At 37.1% G+C, this 24,423-nt stretch overlaps 1 pseudogene; it reads right to left on the minus strand.

The window, feature by feature from the left end:
- Positions 1-11,010: 11,010 nt before the first annotated feature.
- Positions 11,011-19,456, minus strand: LOC109073566 (annotated as a pseudogene).
- Positions 19,457-24,423: the final 4,967 nt, after the last annotated feature.

The following is a 24,423-nucleotide window of genomic DNA, read 5'->3' on the forward strand; positions in this document are numbered from 1 at the left end:
GCTTGGGACATAAAATGATGTTTAAAGAAAAGACAAAAGTGAATACATAATGACTGACATGTATAGGCAAGTATAAGCAGGTTTTGAGGAGGACATGGAAATTCTTAGCGTTGCTGGCAGCTGCACGAGTATCATAAGACTCAACCTGGTGGCCCCCCGGGGCCCCTTTGAGGACAATATACAACACCAACAACTAAATAAACGCATGCACTTTCTGTTGAATGCAATGATGTTTTAAAATTCCTGTCTTCTCTTGTCTTTAACTCTGTCTTTGCAGTGTTCCTCATTACACATTAAGGGTTCTCTTACCTCATGTAGATTGTGTGAGTGTTTTAATGGGTTAAATGACTGCATTGGCCCCACTGTTTTGATAGAATCAACAAAAGGAAGGGATGATCCTGTATTTTGTGTTCCAAAATATACAATGGAGAAAAAGACATTTTCCCTAATCGCCCAAAACTTTATTGCGGTTTGTGTTACTATGCAATTGGAAATGGATTGAGTTATTGAGGTGCATGCTTAGAATACAAAAAACACAAGGCTAGAGTTAGCATTGCTGATAGTTAACAGATTGTAGTCTGATAGCTGATATTAAAATCTGTAAAATTAAAATTTTGTCAAAAAATAAAATACACCACAAACTAAAATTGTTAGGTTTTTGTGAATGTCAAAGCAATGTTTGGATGCATAGACAACATTATGTACAGTATGAAATATGGATAACTCTTTATTTTGAGATGAATAATTGATTGAGTAGTTGAGATTTTAAAAATCATAATAGGTGAGCGTTCCATTATAGGAAAGCACTCTTTAGGAAATGTAAAGGGTAAATCGTTGCCATGATGTTTTTAAGTTGGCTGTAGACAAAAGGCATTTCAAAACAAGTGTTTACAATTAAATATCCATTATCTGCCAATAAATATCCAATATGTACACACATACTAAACTGACTAATGTTATCTTATAACAGATATGGTCCTGATATATGGTGCATCCTTCTTTTACTAGTTTGGCTTTCTGTGTTACATTAATATGGAATGTACACAATATGATGGATGTGCAATATCAGTTTACCCTTTCACAATTAGTCAGGATTTGTTCATGAAAGTGGTCCATAATTTTGCACCATAATTTGAAATAAAATGGTTACATAAAATTACATTTTGAAGTTAAAATAATTTAAAAATGTGTTCGTTTTTTAAAAAAACTTAATACAATGGGAAATATATAGATTTTACTCTAGTCAGTCATTTCCTCAAATCAGTATGGCTAATATCACAGAAAACAGTGATTTGGTTAGTGTGTCACGTCAACATTTGTTGTCCATCTCTTTGGAATGTTTGCAGTTCATTCTAGATTCACATCAAGTCTTGGCAACTCATAAAAACTAGGATGTTACAAGCTTTTACGTCGAAGGTTTAAAGCTATTTTTTAAGTCATTAATACTGTGATTTTATGTGGGTTAGTGGATACTTTAAAGATGTATCAAGGTGATTCATCAAACAAGCTTAACCCTAAATTTAGCTTGTATCTAGATCCCTCTATATTGTTTCATTATTTTTTCATTGGAACTGTATATATCGAAATGTCTAGATCCCCCCCCCTCCCCCCTCTTTTTTTATAGACAGGAGCTTGGTGGTAGAAACAGTGATGCACTGTTCATGCATAGTAACACTGAACTATGAATCATACTGAGCAATGATGTTTACATAACATACAAGCTTGTGTGAACAAATATCCCTCTTCATATTCTGTAAAACATTCTCACAATCTACTGTACAGTCATTCACCTGTTCAACAAGATATATGAACTGAAGATATATGTGATTATACTGTACATAATATACTGTATAAGGTACTCAGAATTGTATTGCATGAATGTACATATCAATATTTGCCTTCTTGACAGTCTATTGTGTGTACAGAGTAAGAGAAAATGTTTATAGGGATAAGTATAAGTCGATGTGTCGTCAGAACAGAGTAAGTGTTATTGTTTGTCTGGAACAAGCCATTAATGTATATTTGAGTAATCAGAGGTTGTTGCACAATGTATGCACATACCCAAAATGTAAAACTATTATAATATTGTGCACTGAACGAATTTAATTGCAACTTGCTGACTTTTTTTTAGTTTTAAATAAAATTGTACTACTGAATCATATCTGGTGTCTTTAAGTGCAAAAATCATTGGTCATCATTTAAATTTGCAGAATAACTTCATGGTTAGCTGTACGTGTGCAGCTTTCTAGTCAGAAAATATGGTCTATGATAGAACTATAATATTTAAACACAGAATATGTTTATAAATCTGTTTTAAACATGATTTCATTACACTCTTGACACTTGCTATCTGTCAGCCTTGGAAAGTTTTGCGGTTGTATGTGGTGGATAATTATATTCCATTAATTGCTATCTGAGATATAATTGTCTCTATGTAATTGTTGTACTAAAAATATCGTACCTAGCAACAACAAGGACTCATATTAGATTACTCTCATTCTGTTGCATATAAAACTTTTCTTTTAATAGATGTATAACATTTCTTTTTTTTTTTCTTTCCCCAAACAAAGCAGAGACAGTAAAACCTCAAATGTCAGTCAAGTAGGAGCATTGTGAAAGAGTTAAATTGCTTGGAGAAATTGTGGGGAGAAAATGTTGTCATTTCACCTCTGTCTGCTGACACACCTTGCTTGACAAGTAATTTAGAAAAGTGAAATATCAAAATGTCTTTCCTATTAGAATCACAGTGTAAACATATTTTCTCTTTTCAGCTAGATAAATTACCCCCAGTGTAGATAAGGATGATAAATTGCTTGGAGAACCTGAAGGCCGAGCAGGCTGTCATTCAGTCACTTTCACATGAAAAAGTTAATGCTTGACAATATTTACGCTGTCAATTAGTCAGGCACCAGTGAGGCTTCATGTCAGTCAAAGTTATCTGTCTGTGGCTTCATATTATTCAGACCCAATGCTCTCATTATACATTACAATTCTCTGAAATACATTTGAAGCACTGAAAATCACAAGCAAATTAAGTTGACATTGTTTTGTATTAAAAAACAGTCAAAGTTTTATATAGGTAATTCAATCATTCAAATATTTTTAGATCTTGTTCAGGTGATTTTCTGAAGGGTCATGTGACACTGAGGACTGGAGTAAGTAGGCTTTGGCATCTCAGGAATAATTTTAAATGTAATGATTTGTAGTGTTTTACTGTATTTTTTTTTTAATCAAATGTATGTATGTGTGTGTGTATATATGAAGGCTGCTTTTGCAGACAGGATAAGATAAAGAGCATTTTTTTTAGCTGACCCATAGCGCACACACTGAAACACTTATATATGTCATAAATGTGACCATATACAAGTGTGTGTGTGTGTGTGTTTCAGTGCAGGCATTCATGAAATTATCAACAAGCTTTCATGTGCAGAGCTCCTTTCCCTCCAGACAGCCACACACCGGCCGCTGGCAGAATAAGGAGTTGGTTCTCTCACCTCTTCTGCTCGAAAGGTTTCAAAGCTTCCTCATAATCTCCCTCTATAATAGGTGACCCAGTATTAATGCATTGTTGATGTTTTTATCAATGAGAAAGCACCCAGAACAATATAAATCCATATGAAGATTGTTTTAGAGAGGACATCACATGGCACAAACCAACACAAATCCCCAAGACCAGGGTCTTGTACTTAAGTAAACATGTTAAATTTTGGTTAACACAAAGATACACAGGACAATCTAGGTGCGTTACATGTTAATAAGGGAGGCAAATCTAAATGAAAGAAGCAAGGAGAGCTGTTTCTCTAACTTCTCCATCAGACGTGCCATTTGAAGATAATGCAATGAGACGGCTGGGGCCATTTGGAGCACTGATGCGTCACTTCTCCATCGAGACTTGACTTACACGGGAACAAAGCCAACCCGACAGCCTGTAAATCGCTCTGCTCAGCTCCTGCTCATGGGAGGAGAGAGAGAGAGAGAGAGAGGTCCACTTTTAGATGATGACAAAAATTCTATAGATACATGACTTCATCATGACAGCCCTGTAATCGATGATTCCGCCGAGAGACAAACATGTAAATGATAGATCAATTTAAACTTAAACTTATATTTGCGTATGAAGGTTAAATAAGTAACCAGAACACTAAAGAAGCTTTGCTTTTCTGTCTGTGTCATTGTGGAGAGAGAAAAAGCCAAAGCTCTGACTGTGCGTATTATATTGTCAGGATTTGTAGCCCTGCATTCAGCCTGAGTTGGGACAATAACAAACTCAACCATGGCTCCCAAGCTGTGGCACAGCTGAAGCTAAGGCCTTTTGGGCCATATGGATCAAATGAAATGGACTGGAGGAAATAATCCCTTCTGCTGTCCCTATAAACAAAACCAACGCACCACCCGCTAATGTGGCTGCACCCATTTGCATCTCATTGGTCCAAGCCTCAGAGTCAACAACAACAACAACATCTGCGAAAAAATGCACTTTGTTGTACAGGCTGTTCTTCGTAGAGATGTTTTCAGACTTGGTTTGAACGTGAGAAAGCCCGACATGGTTACTAGCAGTGCAGTACTAGCAGGGCTTCAGTTCAGGCTTAATCCAGCCAGATATATTATATATTACAGTTAGTTCTATTCTTTGAATTTTATTGAACAAACAGCATTCCAAGAGCACATAAGGGGACATTAATGCAGAATGTGTTTTTGCATTCCACCATTCTGTTTTTGCATTGCTTTTCTATGTAAAAATCCACAATTTGTTCAAAAATGAAAAGCTGAGTAAGTCAAGCAACCATTTACTTCAGTGATTTGTTTAATAAGAGATTTCATTTCAAAACTAAACAAGTGAGTCATTGAATCATTCATTCAAACGATTTGTTCAAAAACATGGTTTCCTTTCAGGAATGAAAAGCTGAGTAAAGTCCCGTTCACACCAAGAACTATAACTATAAAGATAACTATAAAGATAAAGATATTAGCGCCCACACCAGCAAATGATATCGTCTGTTTATTCTAAGTGCACACTCATCTGACGCTTTAAGTTCTCAAGCTCATTATAGCAGGATGGATACTGATTGGGTGTCAATGTTATAGCTGTGGTGTGGACTCTGCTATTCTTTAATACTGAGAACGATTTTTAGAACTATATCTTTATCTTTATCATCCTTGGTGTGAATAGGCCTCAAGTCAAGCAGCTAGGCCTATTTACTTAACTGATTTGTTTTTTTATAACAGTCACTGAATCATTAATTCAAACGATTTGTTCAAAAACATGGTTTCATTTAGGAATGAAACAAAAGAGTAAGTCATGCAATCGTTTACTTAACTGATTGGTTCATAAACTCTGAATTATTTAAATGAACTAAACAAGTAAGTCACTGAATCACTGATTCAAAGAATTCATTCAGGAATGAAAACATCATTATTTGTGTTGCTCAGGAACACATCTTCATTGGCTTAGTTTAGAGTTCTTTTCATTGGTGGACCAAAAAAATGGCAATATTGACTAAAATGTAAAATACTTAATATTACCTTCTTGTTTATTTAACTGTTGTATAAAAGTTGGACAGCTGAAATGTTCTGCAGTGCAGCCCTGTGAAAATGTATTTTTTAAAGAGGTTTAGCTTTAATTTTAATAGCAATGCATTTAATAAAACCGCAGAGTCACACTCTGCAGTTTTGGATGTCTGGGGAGCAGCCAGCCCTTAAACGGCTCTATAGTGTCAACTGGTGCCAGAGTATGATGGAGAGCCCTACAAAGTGCCAGCCTTTTCTGCCAGCACTTTTTGAAGATTTCTAGACACTCAAGAGTTTGCACAAAACAAATGGCCACTTACCCCTCTCCCAGGCCCTTCTGACAGCGAGGTGTGTAATCAATGTTCAGTGTTGACCTTTCTAAGGCCATTCATCCACATAAATGCCACAATGGAAAACTGATGGAGATTTTTTTTTTTTTTTTTTTTTTTTTTTTTTTTTTTAAGCGCAAGACCTAGTGTTGTGGTTTGGCCCATCTCACATATTTTAATGATTGTGGACAGTTGTGGAGTTGAGTGATGGCAGGTTCTCTCCTTTGAGAAGGGGAGACAAGGTAAGCAAAAACAAAGAAAAACTTCCAAATCAGTGGCGAAATCATCTGTGCTTTGTGTTACTAATTTTCCTCTAGACTGAACTGACATTTGCATTTAGTAATATACAAATAATTATTACTGTAACACTATATAACATTAATACATCTAATGTATATTTTAATATTAATACTCAAGTATGAGTGTATGTATAAGTGTATAATACAACACTAAAATATTCTGAAGATTTTTTCTCATAAATCAAGTGTCCATTATGGTTATGGTTTTGTCTTTTATTTTTATGTTTTTCGTTTTGATATTGAGCAAAACAAAAAGATGTATTTCCACGCTTATATGAATAATCAACACCAAGTGTGTTTTATCTGGAACCTCTAGTTTCCTCCTTTCCTCACTTTATTAGCTATGGAGTTGCATTGCCACCCTGTGGTTATTTTATAAAGACAATCAAATAATTACCTGAGCCAAAAAGTGGGGCAACAGTAGGACAAAACAAATAAGTTAAAACAGAGGGAATTGAGCTCTGTAATCTATTTCTGATTCTGCAAAAAAATATGACTCGGAAACCTAAACAGGCCTCAGTATATTATTATTGAAAGATAGACAGTTATTAAGCCTGATCATGTGTGATTTAAACTGAATGATTTAATTTTATCTAGGAGTTTATTCATTATGGTGACCTTACTGTAATACAAGATCAGATTCAAAAGGAGCAAACAGATAGAAATTAACCACTTTTTTTCAGGCATTGCCCGAGGAAGAAAACGTGAGCCAAAGCAACAAACAGGAAAAGTCCCACAGAGTTTGTTTTTCTGTTCTGCCCCCTGCTGGTGAGAACTCAGCCACACCCACAGGTCCTTTTCTCTCCCCAGTGATGTGTATTTATTGCTAACCCCGAGAAATTCTATAAATCTGTCAAAGCCCACCACATCCGCCAGCTCTGCAGAATTAAAGCCAGTGTCACGTGAGCTTGAGTCTAATCTGGAAGATCTTGAAAGATGAAATCGAGAACAATTTAGAGTGGCCTTTTCTGACAGACAGAGTTGCCTTAGTAATCTTATTTTGTGCTGTAACAACAAATCGCCTCATCATAACTCTATTGGAGAATTATGTAGGCATAGGGTTTCTGTGCTTTACTAGTGACACCTAGCGAAAAACTACAATAAAGCATGTTTTCAAACACCTTTTGTAACTATATTGTGCGTTATGGAAGAAAACACGCGATGCAGGTCACCCCTCCAACGAATGTATTACTGTTAAAGGAAGTATGCAACAAACCGATAGAAAGTACAATGTGTTTCTCCAGCATACACACAACGAGTCCAGGGGGCAGAGGAAACCCCAAATCACTTAAAGGGACAAACACCCAGACCATTACACTTTTGCAAACCCGCTTCATTCGCGCATAATTGTCTCTCCCAATCCAACCAACAAACTTCACCCTTTTTTCAACAAACAGCTCTTACGAGACCGGGTCATATAGAAATGAAGGTATGTCCCAGTAGGCTACTTTAAATAAACTATTAATATGTTAACTTTAACTTAGCTTACCGTCTCGAGAAGAAACCCGCAAATTCGTTCGTATAGATTGAAAACCGTAACATTTCCATCAAATGCCTCCATCTGTAAAAGAAAAATTTGCTCTAGTGTTTATCCTTATTTTACACCATTGTCGCTTTCTGTGTTATTGGAATAGTCTTCGAATTTTGCCTTTTTGCACTTTCGCGTAATCTGAATTTATTTTACGATAAATACTCGCTGGTTCAGCATGATACAGTAGCCAGGCCCCAAACACTGCAGACAGGTACATCCAATAAGTGAAAAAATACATAAATTGCAAGTTCTTTATAAAACGGGCAGAATGTTGACTGGTACAGTATTGGGAAGTCCCTTAACATGGTACAAAAAGTGTCACACTCAATGATCTATATATAATCAGAATCCAGAATGAGCTTTATTGCCAGGTATTTTTTTTACACATACGAGGGATTTGTTTTCATGAACTGAAGCTTCCACAGTGCAAACAGAATGACAGGACAAAAACACAGACAATTTAAAAGAATAAAAATAGAACAAGTTATAGGAACTAACAATATACAGCTTGACAATTGTCTGCAGGGCCTTCAGGGTATTGAGTTTTGTATGTACAGTTACAGGTCCTTCTCAAATTAGCATATTGTGAAAAAGTTCATTATTTTAAATAATGTAATGATAAAAATTTAAACTTTATTAACCTAATCATCTGAATCAACTAATTAACTCTCTAAAAACACCTGCAAAAGATTCCTGAGGCTTTTAAAACGATTTGGGTTAGTCAAACTTTTAAATACATTTTAGCATTTCTGTAGCAACCCATTAAAGTCACAATCCATTAAATGTGACCATTTTAAAAGCGGTTTTACTTTATGATTAGCGCCGCAAGCAGGCGCAGCAAGCGCGCGTGATGTTTGTCATGGCAACCAGATACATTATGAAAGCAAATTACTTGTAAAGGCTGCTATTGTCTATTTCTGCCGAACTATCAATAAACAGGGGTTATAACAGAATGCACTATAAACATGTTTTGCAACAGAATCGCAAAAAAAAAGTTTTTTTAGGGATTTTAAGAAAATCAGTAGTGGATTACCCACTGCTTTAAAATGATATCTGTTGGACATTATTCAAGTTAAACGCCACAGGCATACAAACACTTTAGTAACGTGAATAAATCTTATTAAAAATGGTCGTCGATTATTAAGCAGTTTATATTCTGGAAACATATTTCTAGGTTCAGTGTTCTTGTGTGCATCAAATTACATTTGGATGTAAATGGTCCTTTTCCTGACATTAATATGTTCAACACTGAGCTGCTAAGGCAGCCGTCTAAATGGATCACCTTTATGAGGTCAGTCTCGGGTCTTGGAGTCGGGCGTTCTAGAGTCATCTGTCTTTATTTTTGTTAGGTACCGATTCACGCTAAAACAAAAAAAAAATGTAAAAAACAAAAAAAAACAAAAAAAAAAAAACACTAAATAATCCATTCTTGTCATGCAACATGCATGTAAATGTATTATCTGCCAAAATGCAGATTCGTCCACGCAGCAACTGTCAGCTGTTCTGGGTTCTTACACAAATCAGGAGATTTTTGGAGCACTTCAAGACAAGCTTTTATTAGTAAGTTTGATTCACAGTTTATGTGCAAATTCAAAATGTAAAAGGAGATGTGTGTTAGAGAAATACAAATATAAGTGTAATAAATACGTGTTGTATGTCTCAACAATTAGAGTCAAGTGTTCATAAGATGAATTGGCTGAGGCAAGAAACTGTTCCTGTGCCTGGATGTTATTGGTGCGACAGTGCTCTGTAAGCACCGCCACCGACGGCAACCGTTCACTGAGGGAGTGTTGCTGGAATGTGAGGGGTCCAGAGTGATTTTGACAGCACTTTGCTCACTCTGGATAAGGACAGTTCTTGGAGAGTAGGGCGGCTCTCAACAGTCCGGGCCACGATCCCTGCGTAGTCCTTCTGATTCAGATTTGGTAGCTGAGCTTGAATATGGACAGGAGTGGAGGTTTTGCACCTTGCCAGAATTGGCATTTCAAGCCATTGTCCACGAGAACTACGTCGAGGGGAGGCACTTCAAGCAGAGCGTATTGGCTGGGAGGAGGGGACATACTGGGATCTGCGGCAATGCCATCAGTTCTGCTCTCCACAAGCAGTCTGGCCATCTGGGAAGGTGCCTTGTTCGGGCTGCCACCAGAACTGACCTGAAAAGTGCAGGTCGGGGTCAACACCCCCTTCAAGGGCATACAGACAGCTTACTCTCTTAATATTATTGACAGCATTATCGCTGACAAAATTATGTAAATGTATTTATTTGGTAAAAGGGATATGTTTTATTTACTATTTTTTCTGGTAAGAGCGGGAAAAAATCTTCCATTTGCAAATTTAAGTTTTGGCACATTAAACAGCAAGTGTTGCTGCTTGATATTGCATACGGTGTTTTCTTCTTACCACATTATTTTACTTTTATCGTAATTATGAAACACTTGTTTTGTAATGCAAACATTTTTACTATTTACTGCACTTTTGTTACCTAGAAAAGAAAATCTGTCATTATTATTGTGCACATAAGACCCATCAATGTTTGGGTCAAAGATGTGAAATCCATTAATGAAAGGCAGCATAAACTGCTTTAACTTGTAATTTAATATCATGTTTTAACTAATGAGTTAATTGTTGCATAGGCCTACTTCATCTTTTTGCCTCTTGTTGTCTCTCTGCCATGGGACAACATACATGAATCACAAGATCATCAGTACTAGATATCCAAACCCACATTTTACCCAAAAAGAGCAGAATAAAATGAAACTCAGTTTCTTAGGTTAACACTTTATTGGTAGATTGATACTGATAAAGTAACTGGTTGGATGTTGTTCAAACATCAGAATTGTCACTGTAACTTATAAAGCACTGACTGAAATCAGGGAAATTCATTCCAATTAAAAATAATATAATGAACAAACAAAAAAACAAACCATCAAAAAATACTAGAAGAAAATTTACATATGACTAAGAAAATAAATAGTAAAAATACAAAAACTATACACAAGCATGTAGTATATTTTTTAATACATTTCTACTACATTGCAAAAAAAAAAACAAAAGTCAGTTACTGTTTTCTGTCCATTTTTGGCTTTTATGACATTTAAAAAAAAAAACATTACAGACCAAAAATCAAGTAGTGTATGTACCTACTAAATCTATCCAATACATGTTCCATAAATTCAGTTTTGCCTGATAATTACATATAAACATTTTTGGCATTTTATTTAACTATTAAGCAGTACATATTTGCATTTAATACTGACTCAGAACAAAAGCCATTTATTCCATAATTTAGCTCAGTGCAAGTTCTGCAAACGGATGAATATGATTTTCTAATGGCATGGTTCTCTCTGTGTTTACTAAGAATCAACATTCAAAAGCAGGCTTAAAAGTCTTGCTCTCGTTCTTGATGATTTAGGAATTTGATCAGCCTTGGAGGAACTGGAAGCCTGTGAATTTTCTTCAGTCTTTTGATCCCAAGCAGTTTGGCGGATTTTCAGTCTGCGAGCTGCATGAGTGGGCGTGGAGGCGCTGCCAATCAGAACCGGCAAATGCATACACAGGTGACTGAAATCATTTGCATATATGAATACATTTAAGCAAAAGGTATGGGTGCACATACTCGCTTCTCTCTTGATGCACTGCCACTCGTGATAACTGTCCAGATGTTCAGTGAGTCTTCTGTTCCTTTTTTCGTGCACAGAGTTTTCACAATGCCCACAATAGTCAAGCAGCACGTCTATAATCGGTCCTGCCCAGCGGCGTAAGTTTTCCGGTGGAGATCACCTCACAGAAACTAGTAAAAAGTGGTGTAAAATGTGGAAATATTCACAATATACAATGTATTACACAGTATGTAGAATTGGGCTTCAGCCACTCACCTGAACACAGGGTCTTTCCTACAACTTCATCTGAATCATATCTCGGATTACGCCTAGTCTTTATAGGTGGATGAGGGGATTGCTGCCATAAATGCAATTGAAACATGACATGGCATCACAGGCATTATCCATAGAGAACTTCAGTAAGGTCAGATACTTCATGCAGAACATAACACTTGCTGGAAAGGTAGTTGGATGAGTTGGGATGTAAGCATTGACATTAGCACCATGTTCCACCAGCAAAGTCACTGTCTGGATGCAACCCTGCCTCAGTGCCACCAGGAGTGGGTTGAACGAGTCCAGGTTTGGATTAGCACCAGCCTTCAGGAGCATGTGGGTAGCATCGATATTGTTGTTCATGACGGAAAAGTATAGAGCTGTGCTGCGCCGATCTTCATACATCATAGAACGATCTTCAGACAGCATGGCATTGACGTCAAAGCCGGCCTCGATGGGCTCAAGAATATCGTTTCTGTTGCGCTCTGCTGCTAAATGGGGGGGCTGCCTACCTGTACGTCTCACTCTGGCCTTGCTTGTGGCTGGGATCAGCATGGATATAATACTGAAAATGAGAAGTTGTGTGTTTTCTGAGTGTTATCTTGCTAGTGAACATAAACAAACAGTCTTGAATGTCAGGTTAGAATTTTGACTCTTTTAGGGTGAGATGACCTTTATGAGATGGAAAAAGTATTCCATAAGAACGACTAATAATATATATATAAAGCTTTGAAAGGCTTGTATGTAGTGATTAGCAATAATAGATTATAGAGGAACAGTTCTAGGGTGGGAACCGAAATTTTGTGTAAAAAAAAAACCGCAAGAGAATGAGTTCGTTAGGGGCCAGTGATGCAAAACAAGTTTTTGCATTTCACTGCATCTGCAATATTCCTTGTATTTCTATGTAAACGTGTTTGACCATTGCGCTCATGTTTTTTCAGTGCCTCACACATGACACTGCATTCTAAAAAAATGCAGTGTTCAAGTTAAACCTAAAAAAACCCCTCTACTGAATCTACAATGCGAAATAGAAAGCCTTAATAGAATAGTTTGATTTCCAAACAAATAATTCATATGAGTTAACTTGTTCTAGTGAATCAAAAACAGCGTAGTGTAGTACAATTCCTAAACAAATGGGTTTTATGAGATGTTTCTTTTTCGTGAATCAAAAAACAAAATATGTATTCTGATTCCCTCTAATAAATTAAATAAATCAAACTTATACAGCTTACAGCTAACTGTAAATGACTGCAGTCACAGGTGTAGTTAAAGATACAGTACACCTTAAGCGTTGTCAGTTTTTTTTTTTTAAGATTTATTTTTGGCATTTTTTGTCTTTTTGTAGGATAGGACAGTATTTAGACAGGAAGCGAAGTGGGACACAGAGAGGGGGGACGGGATTGGGAGAGGTCTGTGAGCCAGGACTCGATCTTGGGACGCCCAAGATCCGCAACAGTGCTATATGTCGGGCGCTTCCCTATGAGGGGATTGGCGCAGACCTACTCCGTTTTTTTTAAACAGTTAAACACACCTAATGCAATATTTGAATAAATATTTATTGCGTAAAATACTGAAATAAATTTTAATGGAGCTGTTAAGGAATTGAAATAGTTGAAAGGGACTGGAAGACACGATCATCAAATTCTTTACGATTTCCCATCCCTAAACATGTCATGCTAATCAATAATTACACTGGGGCCTGATTAGTTTACTGTTAGTGAGAAAGACCCTACAGACAATAAACTAGAAGAGTTATGACATGTATGTCAGAAGAAAGAGAACTTGAATCTGAAATGGTATTTGGCAAATAAAACATTTGCTCCAACTTGAGTTAGCTTGAGTTTAAGGTTACAGGTTACGGATTAGCACCCTCTTGTCACAGCACTGCTATAAAGCACCCATTGAGACTTACTTAGTTGCCCTGACATTTTTGCGGGTACACCCGAAGTGAGGAGGTCTTTGCTGAAAATTAATGCAAGATTATGAGATGTACTAACCTTAACTCTTAACAACCAATGGCCTTCGCATATAAATAAACTCTGACCTGAGAAAATCCTCCCAAAGCAAATTCATTCCTTTATACAAATTCTTCATTTAGTGGATGATTATGAATTCATACCTGTCATTGCCACGCTGGGCAGCAATATGAATTGGCACTAGTCCTGTTTTGCCTGGCTTGTTGGCGTCTGTATTTTGAGATAGAAGAAACTCTACAATTTCCTATGACCATTTTTACAGGCCTCATACAGCGCTGTGGCTCCCATCTGCAGCCTGGCTGTTGAATCTGCACCTGAATGAGGAGAGATGCATTACATGTCAGATGCATTTCAATCACAACGCAACAATGGAAATGAAACAAAAATATTATGTTACCATTTTTTAAAAGCATGCGAAGTGCATCCACTTTTCCACTTTGGGCAGCCACAAAGATAGGAGTGATTCCATACATGTTGGGTATGCTGACTTTGGCTCCAGCTTTCATCAGCATCTCACAGATTTCCACATTGTTCCTGCACACACTCTCATGGAGAGCGGTCCAGCCTTGAATACAGCTCTTATTCACAGAGGCGCCGTAATTCAGTAACATGGCAACCATCGCTGGGTTCTCCTTCTCACATGCTACAGATATGTATAGAAATGCTAAAATATTCCATAACACCACTAAAGACCATATTAAATGAAGAGCAGAACCAAAAAAAAAATCTTTTTTAAGGATTGATGTTTTTAATAAAATGACATGGCTCTAAGCTGGTACCCCAGGATTTTAAACTTCAAACAAGATAGATAGACAGATATACAGATATACAGATATACAGATAGATAGATAGATAGATAGACAGACAATTGCATATTTACTAATACGATTTTACCTCTGTAAAGGGGAGTCTCCCTCTCCTTATTGGCAATATCAGGATCAGCTCCTTTCTCAAGAAGGGACTCCACACATGCTAGATGTTCCCTGGTCACAGCTATCATTAAAGCAGTCTGGCCCTTTCAAAGTGCATGGTTGATTATCCCAGGTTGAGCTATGAGAATAGTGTTCATTATCAAAGCCTAGAACAGTCTGATAGAACTTGGCTAAATAAAGTTCAATAGAGTAATTGTCAAATGCATGCACTCTACCTCTCAGGATAATTTTAATACATGATCTTGTCCATAATATGTCGCCTCGTGCAAAGGAATCCATCCATCTTTATTTGGTTTAAGGAGGTTGCACCCAGGTTGCTTAACCAACAGTCTCACTGATCCCACATCTCCTTCTGAAATTGCCTTAACCATCGGCTCAGTCTCCCTAAAAAAGAAACTGCTTTCATTTTTATGCATTAGTGTTGCAGATGAGATGTTCATTACCCCTCTTATATTCATAATGTTAAAACATATAACATATATTACCATTTAAAAGTTTGAGGTCTTATGCATCACAACTTTTTTCAACATGATAATAAGAAATGTTTCTTGAGAAGCACATCAGCATATTAGAATGATTTCTGAAATATCACACAACGTTGAAGACTGGAGCAATGATGCTGAAAATTCAGCTTTGCCATCACAGGAATAAATATATTTTAAAATATAAACAGTCCTTTTAAATAGTAATATACTTCACAATATTACTATTTTAATGTATTTTTTTTTTTTTTATAAATAAATGCAGCCTTAGTGAGCATGACATTTCTTTTTCAAAGACTTAAAATCTTACTGATCTCAAGCTTTGGAAATGGTAGTGTATATATTTATGCATTTGGAATTACTGCATTGCATAATGACACTGAAACACAGTATGGTTATATCTAAAACTTTTACTTATGTATAGCTCTAGAAACTTAAAATGTTTTATTAATCCTTTATATTTTTTATTATATTATATTATATCTATTTTAGTATTTTCAAACACACAAAGAACCACACTCTTCTTACATATATGGTTACTAATGAGCACACATTGTCATGTAATTGTGCAATCACTCACTCTTCAGGCTCAGGGGCGACTTGCATACTTCCATCGTATTTTTTCGGTAGGCCACCATTCGCTTGCCATAACCAGTCACAAAGTGACTTACTGAAATCACATCCTGTGGATTTATTGTTTCTCTTTGGACAAAAAAAAAGAAAAGAGTTGATATTGAGTTAAATTAATGTTGGCATTAGATCTCTAGCTATTGCACAATCACTGGGCTGCCACTGAAAGGTGATGGGATCATTTTCAGAATTTGTATTTATTTTATTTTTTTTTACCTACACTATTTTCAAACTAAATTACCTATGTGTTATGTTTGCAATTAAACAAAACAACAACAAAAAATCTACCACTGGAAGATTAGTTTTAATGTCAACTAACAGGGGAAATTTAACACAGTGTATTGGGGCACAGCAAAGGATAGTGTCTCTATTTTTATGCACGGTGGCATGTGAACTCGAACTGTGCTTGCTCTAATTGTTGGCCTCTGAATGAAGAGGAACAGGTGTGAAGCAGTTGTGTCAGTCATCAGAGAAGATGCAGTAGTCATCTGTAATTGATATTGTGACCCTTCTTGTGAGATGAATCATCAAAAGGACATTTTATGTGGCAATACATTGACGTGCATGTTTTGATGGGTTTTACATGCAGTCTTAATTTCCTGTATTGCATAAATAATATGAAATAAATATCTATTTAAAAGAAAAATTTAGCTTGCTGTATAAGTTTAAAAATAAACATGTTGAATATCTATTAACACAATATTTCACAGTCAGCTTATGCACTCAGTAAAGGAGTCTCATTAAGCACTGCTTATTTTTATACTCACAGTGAGAGTTTGATTTATGACGGCACCTCATTTCAGTTTGAATGAAGCACATCAAACTGTACCTGGGTGGATTGGCCGGACACGCAGCTGGTTCTGTCTGCTGCTGGGGACGATGTGATGGTGGAGCTCCGCGTGGGCCTGCTGGCCTGTTTAGAACAACAGGGGTCTTCGAGTTTTCAGTGCCTGGCCCAGAGTTCTGTGCATCAGCGATGCTTCGCTCGATTGCCAGCTGCATGAGCTCATCATCAGACAGGCTGCTATAGAGACTGTAATCAGCAAATTCCAGGTTGGAGTCTGTGGCACCCCGCATGGACACACGGCCGGCTGCCATGATGGATCCTGAGATGATCAAAACATTCATTACTTAATTAAACTACTGAACTGACATTGGTTTGCTTGCATACTTATCACAGAAAACTGTTACTGGAAATTTCAATAGCTTGCTTGATTAGGACAGACAACTAAATTATTTAATGGTAAATCTGACAGATTTCTGATTTCATGTTTAAAAAAAAAAAAAAAAAAAAAAAAAAAAAAAAGTGTCATATGCTCACAGAGGCTGCATTTATTTGATTAATAATACAGGTAAAAAAGTAGGTTTGTAAAATAGATTTACAATTTAAAATAACTTTTTTCTATTTAAATGTAATAAATTCTTCAGTCTCACTCTAGTATACTTCATGCATACACACACACACACACACAGTGCATTCAGACCCCCTTCACTGTTATCAATTTTGTTGTTTCAGCCTGAGTACAATTGTTTAAAATTAATTTCTCATTAATCTATACTCCATACAGACAGTGAAAACAGAATTTCAGAAATGTAAATTTATTAAAAAGAAAAATCACATTTACATAAGTATCCAGGCCCTTTATTCAGTACTTCGCTGAAGCACCTTTGGTAGCAATTACAGCCTCGAGTCTTTTTGGATATGACGTAACAGGCTTTGCGCACCTGGATTGGGGGATTTTCTGCCATTCTTCTCTGCATCTCTCCAGAGATGTTTGATAAGGTTCAAGTCAGGGCTCTGGCGGGCTACTCTAGGACATTGACATAGTTGTCCTAAGCCACTCCTGTGTTGCCTTGGCTGTGTGTTTGGTGTCATTGTCCTGAAACTTTGACCTAGTTTCCGTGAAACTTTGGCCTAGTCTGAGGTGCTGAGCGCTGTAGAACCGGTTTTCATTGAGGATCTCTCTATATTTTGCTCCATTCAGCTTTCCCTCAACCCTGACCAGTCTTCCAGTCCCTGCTGCTAAAAAACACCCCACAGCATGAGGCTTAATTTTTGGGTGGTTGGTACTCTGTAGATGAGCAGAGCTGGTTTCCTTCCAACATGATGCTTAGAATTTAGATTCGTCACAACCAGATATTCTTGTTTTTCTCAGAGGCTGAGGGTCCTTAGGTGCTGTTTTGCAAATTCCAAGTGTGTTTTCATGCATCTTCACTGAGGAGAGGATTGAGTTTTGGCCACACACGCCATAAGGCCTAGATCAGTGGAGTGTTGCAGTGATGCTTGTCCTTAGGTTTCTCCCATGCTGCATATATGATCATGGAGCTCATTCTCAGTCTGGCTGGGTGATCAGCTCTTGGAAGAGTTCTGGTTGTGCCAAACTTCTTCCACTCAGTCTGGCTGGGCGATCAACTCTTGGAAGAGTCCTGGTTGTGCCAAACTTCTTCCATTTTGAGAATTATGGAAGCCACCGATGCTCTTGGGACCTTCAGCGCGCGCAGAAACTTTTTTTCTAGCCTTCTCTAGATCTGTGCCTCAATACAAGCCTGTCTCTGAGTTCTGCAGGCAGTTCCTTTAATCTCATGGCTTGGTTTTCGCTCTGATATGCATTGTCAGCTGTGAGGCCTTTTATAAAGAGGTGTGTGCCTTTCAAATCATGTCCAATCAATTTAATTTACCACAGGTGGACTCCAATCAAGATGTAGAACCGGCTCAGAAATGATCAAGAGAAATGGGAGGCACCCAAGCGAAATTTTAAGTGTTGTTGCAAAGGGTCTGAATATGTAAATGTGACATTTAAGTTTTTTTTTCTTTTTAAATAAATTTACAGACATTTCTAAAATTCTGTTTTCACTTTGTCATTAAGAGGTATGGAGTGTAGATTAATAAGGGAAAAAAATGAATTTAAACAATTGTAGTATTAGGCTGCAACATAAAATTGAAAAAAGTGACTTTAACTGTACTTTGAATGAAATAAATGCATTTTAAATATAGAATATAAACAATATTGTACAAATACATTTTTATTTTTTGTTTTAAATGCTCTGTGTGTGTGTGTGTGTGTGTGTGTGTGTGTTTTCAAGCCTCATTGAGAAAAGGTTGCAATAAAATGAGTCACTTACAGGAAATTTATAATTTATAGTTTTAAACATACATTTACCCTTGAAGGATAGTTTCACCAAAACTAAAACTCTTTCATCATGTATTAACATCATTCACTTAAATTAATTAATGTTGTTTTAGACTAGAATAATTGCACCTCAAAATAAGATATTTTAAAGAATGTTGGTAACCATTGACTTCCATTGTATGGACAGAAAAATAAAACCCAAACAAAAAAACAAAACAAAAAAACACACAAGACATTTCTCAAAATACATTTTTATAGAAGAAAGTCATACTGTTTTGGAACGACATGAGGGTGAGTAAATGACGGCAGAATTTTAATTTTTGAGTGAATGATCCTTTTGAAGTATTTTTAGCATAAAGAATTAACTGTACAATTATAACGTTTTAAATAGTAGGTAAACGTGCATTTAAAATAAACATCATTTTTAATTTAAACCAAAAGAGTGTGACTCATTACCATTGCTAAAAAATGATGATCCTTCTCAACATTTTTTTACAATATTAATGCACCAATGTATACTGCACCTACTTCATCCAAAACACACACAAAGACAAGCCAGAACAAACACCAACAAACACAAGCTACTTACCACTTCAAAATGTTTTAATTTTCTTTTTCCCTTCCTTAACTACGTGTCAGATTTCCAAACAGGAAAGGTTGTTTTGTTTATCCCAATGTCTAGTGGCACACTTGACACTTGCTTGCAGTGGGACCTGTTTAGCTCTCTGCAAAGAGAGGCCTTTAACTGTCACCCCACACCGACTGTTTAGAGTGCATTCTGAGTACACGTGATATGCAGTATGCCAAGATCAACCTCTCTAGCTATTGCTGTTCTTGAGGGGTTGCAGACCTGGTGTAGATTGTCTAAAAAAATCTTTTGGGCTCTAGTGCAATGAACTGTGCTTCCAGAAATATATTAGCTGAAAATATCCAAAACAGATGATTTCTTGATTGAAGTAGATTTATAAAGATAATTCATAAATAATTTTAGGGTGTAGTATGTATCTGTAAATAATAGTTGGACTTCCATACATACATTGACTTTAAGTAAAGCCGTTAGTGCCTAACTGGGTTACATTGTTTGGCAGTTTTTGCTGTGTCAGGTTACAGGTGTGTCAAGGCTACGAGACAAACATGACGTAGAATAGCATTGTGTGAATACCTTATTCCTTATTTATAGATGAAGCTGTTAAGTTAAGGTCAAGTGGACATATCAAGGTTTCCACTCATCTTGTACTTGTTTGGGTGATGTAACTGTGACCCCTTTTAGTTGTCATTGTGTATAATGGATGAATAATTTGACAAGGTTATCAAATACGCAAGAGGGTTGTTTTGTGTAACACACTAGGTTAGTCTGCAGATTTGCACTTTTGCATTTGTGTGTGCTTGTTTCATTATGAGGTCTTCCAACGGTCCCGAAAGAAACACCCTCAGTGTTTGTTCAGACACCAGTGGTGATGTTCTGACTAATAAAAAAAAACTTGATTTTGCTTGACATTTGTAAACAATTTTGTCAAGTCACCTTTATTTATATAGCACTTTTAACAATACAGATTGTGTCAAAGCAGCTTTACAGTATTAAATAGGAAAATAGTGTTTCAATAATGCAAAAGGACAATAGAAAACACTCAATTTATAGTTAAAGGCCGTTCATTATTGAATTCAGTAATGTCATCATCCAGCTAAGTTCAATTTAAATAGTACACCACAACTAGACTAAACAAGCTAAACAGACCAAAACTAAGCAAACTCAGGAAGGCTCCGTAATGTTGCTATCACAGACTAGTGATATGCACAAACAATACTCAGCGACTAAAGCAGGACAACCCTCTATATTTCTTTCTGGCCCGGCGAAACATACCAATTTGAAAAACTAAAGGAATGCATAGTCAATATAAAAAACTGGATGAGTAATTTCTTACTGCTAAATTCTGAGAAAACAGAGATGTTAATTATTGGACCTAAAACCTCCATATGTAATAACCTAGAACTGTTATGAATCCTGTCCATGGACTTCCGTCCGATCGCCACACCAGAGGACACTCATCCCCTCATATGGACTCTTGCAGCACACTAACTGTTGCACTTCACCCCGGACTACAGTTCCCATCATCCATTGCACTGATTACACAAACATAGCTTAATGCAATGATTGCACACAGCTGTCACCAATCTCCTGCTCACCTGAAAGCAATTACACCAACTATATATTTGTCACACCGAAAGGTGTTCCCATACGGTGACGTCACCACAGCATCTCGTTCCCTATTCAGGGAACCTTGGTTACATACGGAACCGAGATGCTTTCCAACTTCAGTAACATGTTATGGTATTACAGCTGTAAAAAAATTACAAACATAAAAATACACATTCTGAGACATTAACTAAAATGAATTGTGAATTTTATCAAGTTTAATAGTCCTCCTCTCTATTTTCACCTCCAAATTTTTCTGATGAGCCGCTACTGATGTTTACAGGACATCTTTATTATGCTTATCTCCAATTCTACTCAGGAATCACTGTTAACTAATTTACAAGTACAGTACAGTTTGTCTTCATGATATTATATAAGTCCTATAAGGGTTAAATGTATAATGACTATCTTCACATAATAAAAAGCCTTAGTGTGCAAGTACATTTATTTATGCACCTATAAAATTACATATTGTTACGTTCTTGTTCCCCAGTCTAGGGTTGGTAGTGGGAGTTACAGGTTAAAAGGATACTCCACCCCAAAATTAAAATTTTGTCATTAATCCCCCATGTTGTTCCAAACCTGTAAAAGCTTCATTTGTCTTCGGAACACAATTTAAGATATTTTGGATGAAAACCGAGAGGCTTGTGACTGTCCCATAGACCAGTGGTTCTCAACCACATTCCTGGAGGACCCTCAACACTGCACATTTTGCATGTCTCCTTTGTCTGACACACCCATTTCAAGTCTGTGAGTCTCTACCTAATGAGCAGGTCACCTGAATCAGGTGTGTTTGATTAAGGAGACATGCAAAATGTGCAGGGATGGGGGTCCTCCAAGAATGTGGTTGAGAACCACTGCCATAGACTGCCAAGTAAAATACACTGTCAAGGTCCAGAAAAGTATGAAAAGCATCGTCAGAATAGTCAATTTGCCATCAGTGATTCAATTGTAACGTTATGAAGTGACAATAAATTTTTTTACGCCAATAAAACAAAAATAATGACTTTATTCAACAATTTGTCTCCTCAAATTGCAAAATAGCTCATATTATCCAAAATGGCACTACACTGATGCGGAGAGACACAGAGGAGACAAATTGTTGAATAAAGTCATTATTTTTGTTTTATACGCATACAAAAAGTATTGTTGTCACTTCGTAATGTTATGGTTGAACCACTTATCGCAGATGGACTATTCTGACGATGATTTTCATACTTTTCTGGACCTTGACAGTGTAATTTACTTGGCAGTCTATGAGACAGTATTAAATTGTGTTCCGAAGATGAACAAAGCTTTTACGGGTTTGGAACAACATGGGGGTAAATGATTAATGACACTATCCCTTGTGCACTATCCCTTTAAATCAATAAAATGTGGAGGATTCACTCAGTTCCTCCGCCCCAGAAATGCAACAACCACTTAGTTTGGCAAACTTAAACAATTTATTTAAAACAGCAAAAATCAAAGAAACAATAAATATCACCGGGACAGGGCCTGGCCAAAACAACAAACAAAACAGCAGCTAACTAACAGGGGGAGTACTAAATAACCTATCCAGGTTAAAAAAAAAAAAAAAAAAAAAAAAAAAAAAAAAAAAAAAAAAAATCAACAACAAAACCTTTCCTTGACTCCCTCACTTACCAAAAACAGGGATAAACATTGAGTACAAAATAAACTGGCAACCTCTCCCTACAGCTTCCAACCTAACCATAAATCATAAAAACAAACATGATCAGTTACAATACCTTATACCTTTTAATACCTTAACAAAGAAAGTAAATTTAAGTAAAGTTACACACACACACACACACACACACACAACTTGTAGTGTCAGCACACACTGCTGGTCAACAGGAATACAACTTACACTTGGACGTTATCATTCAACAGATAACTATTAAAGTCTGCACCACAATCAACAGACAAAGACTTGAAAAAGAAACACCCAAACACAGGAAGTGAACCTCTCCAAGCGGTGTTTACTGTGCTCTTTTGTAGCAGCACTCTCTGCATCCGCACTCCCTCTGCCGGAAACGCACTTCAACAATGACCACCTGTGGGCAATTTGCAACTGCCAAGCAAACAGGGAGAGATAGAGGGAGAGAGAGAGCGCACACACGGGGGAAACATAACCACACCCTAAGGGGCAGGAAAACGCACTTCAACAATGAATATAAACAGCAAAAAACAAAATCCAGCAACTTACATGCTAAACACAAAAATAAAACCAACACTTTAAAAACATTGCAAAATACAAATCCACCACTTCACATACTCTCAGTTACTGTTTTTTTGGGGGTTGTTTTTTTTTTTTTGTGTGGGTGGGGGGGGGCTAGTTTTCTCTATTTTATCCTCTGTGTATACTATATCATTTGAATATTACTTTATTTACATGTATTGAGAATAATTCCTGATACTTAACAGAAAATATTGATGCTAATGATTTTCCAGATCTCAAGCTTTTTAAATTTAAATTAATTACACTATATCCGTACCAAATAATTTAAGCAGCCATGTTCGGTAAAACAATTAAGAATTGCATGCTGTTCATCCTTCAAAAGTGATTCCCTTCATAACTCAAAACCTTGAGACAGTCTTCCTGGTGAGGAAGAGCACTGTTGAGCCCACACGCTTGAGTGCCAGTGTGGATGAACGATCATTGGAGAAATCTTGGCAACAGAGAGCATCGTGTGCCGTCAGACCTAGTACTACGCAGGTGTTGGTAAATTGTTACAGAAAATACTAACTCAATGAGATAATCATTCTTTGTAAAAAATCGAACAACGATCAATCAAGAATTAGAAGCATTCTTACGGATCTTATGCGGGACTATGGCCCATCTATGATTGCTGGCGATAGGTTCCACTAGTGTCGGTCAGCTGCAGAGTGTAACTGACCCAACCTTGCACGTATGTGTCCTAGGGCATCCCGACCCACATGCTCCATGAACTGACTTAGGAGCTCAGACCATCTGTAGTAGATTAAATTATTGATCTTTTTATAATTAATTAACAACATAAATGTCAAAGAAAAATCCTAGTGTGTTTAGACTACATATTAGCGTGTCTATATGGTGAACAGCTTAATAGTTCTTACACACTGGTGGCAGACTTGTTAGTACATCGAGGGACCGGGTCGCAACGATCATAACCGGTGGGCACAGGAAGTCTGTGCGGGGGCCAGGACGCGGTGGGGGGACTGGGGATGAGGGTACAGGGGGCAGCTGGACAGGTAAAAAGGGAAGGGCCGCTCGCGCCATGTCCACAGGCTCTCCCATCTCTGTTATACTGCATAAGAACAACTGCTGAGCTGGGGAGTGGGCGCCAGGGAGATCGTAGCTTTATGCGCTTCCCAGTAGTGCCGCATTGCCCAATATTCGAGCCTTACAGCCCGACAGGGTTGAAGGATCCGTTTGGGATGCGAGCCCTGCTTCGAACAGTAGCAGCGGCCGCAGGTTCAAGGTATCCAGCGAGGACGGACTGTGTGCGAGAGTCGACAGATTGGACACAAGCTCGAGAGGCTTGGCATTGCGGCAG

Source organism: Cyprinus carpio, chromosome B20 (assembly GCF_018340385.1).
Source record: "Cyprinus carpio isolate SPL01 chromosome B20, ASM1834038v1, whole genome shotgun sequence".
Lineage (NCBI taxonomy): Eukaryota > Metazoa > Chordata > Actinopteri > Cypriniformes > Cyprinidae > Cyprinus > Cyprinus carpio.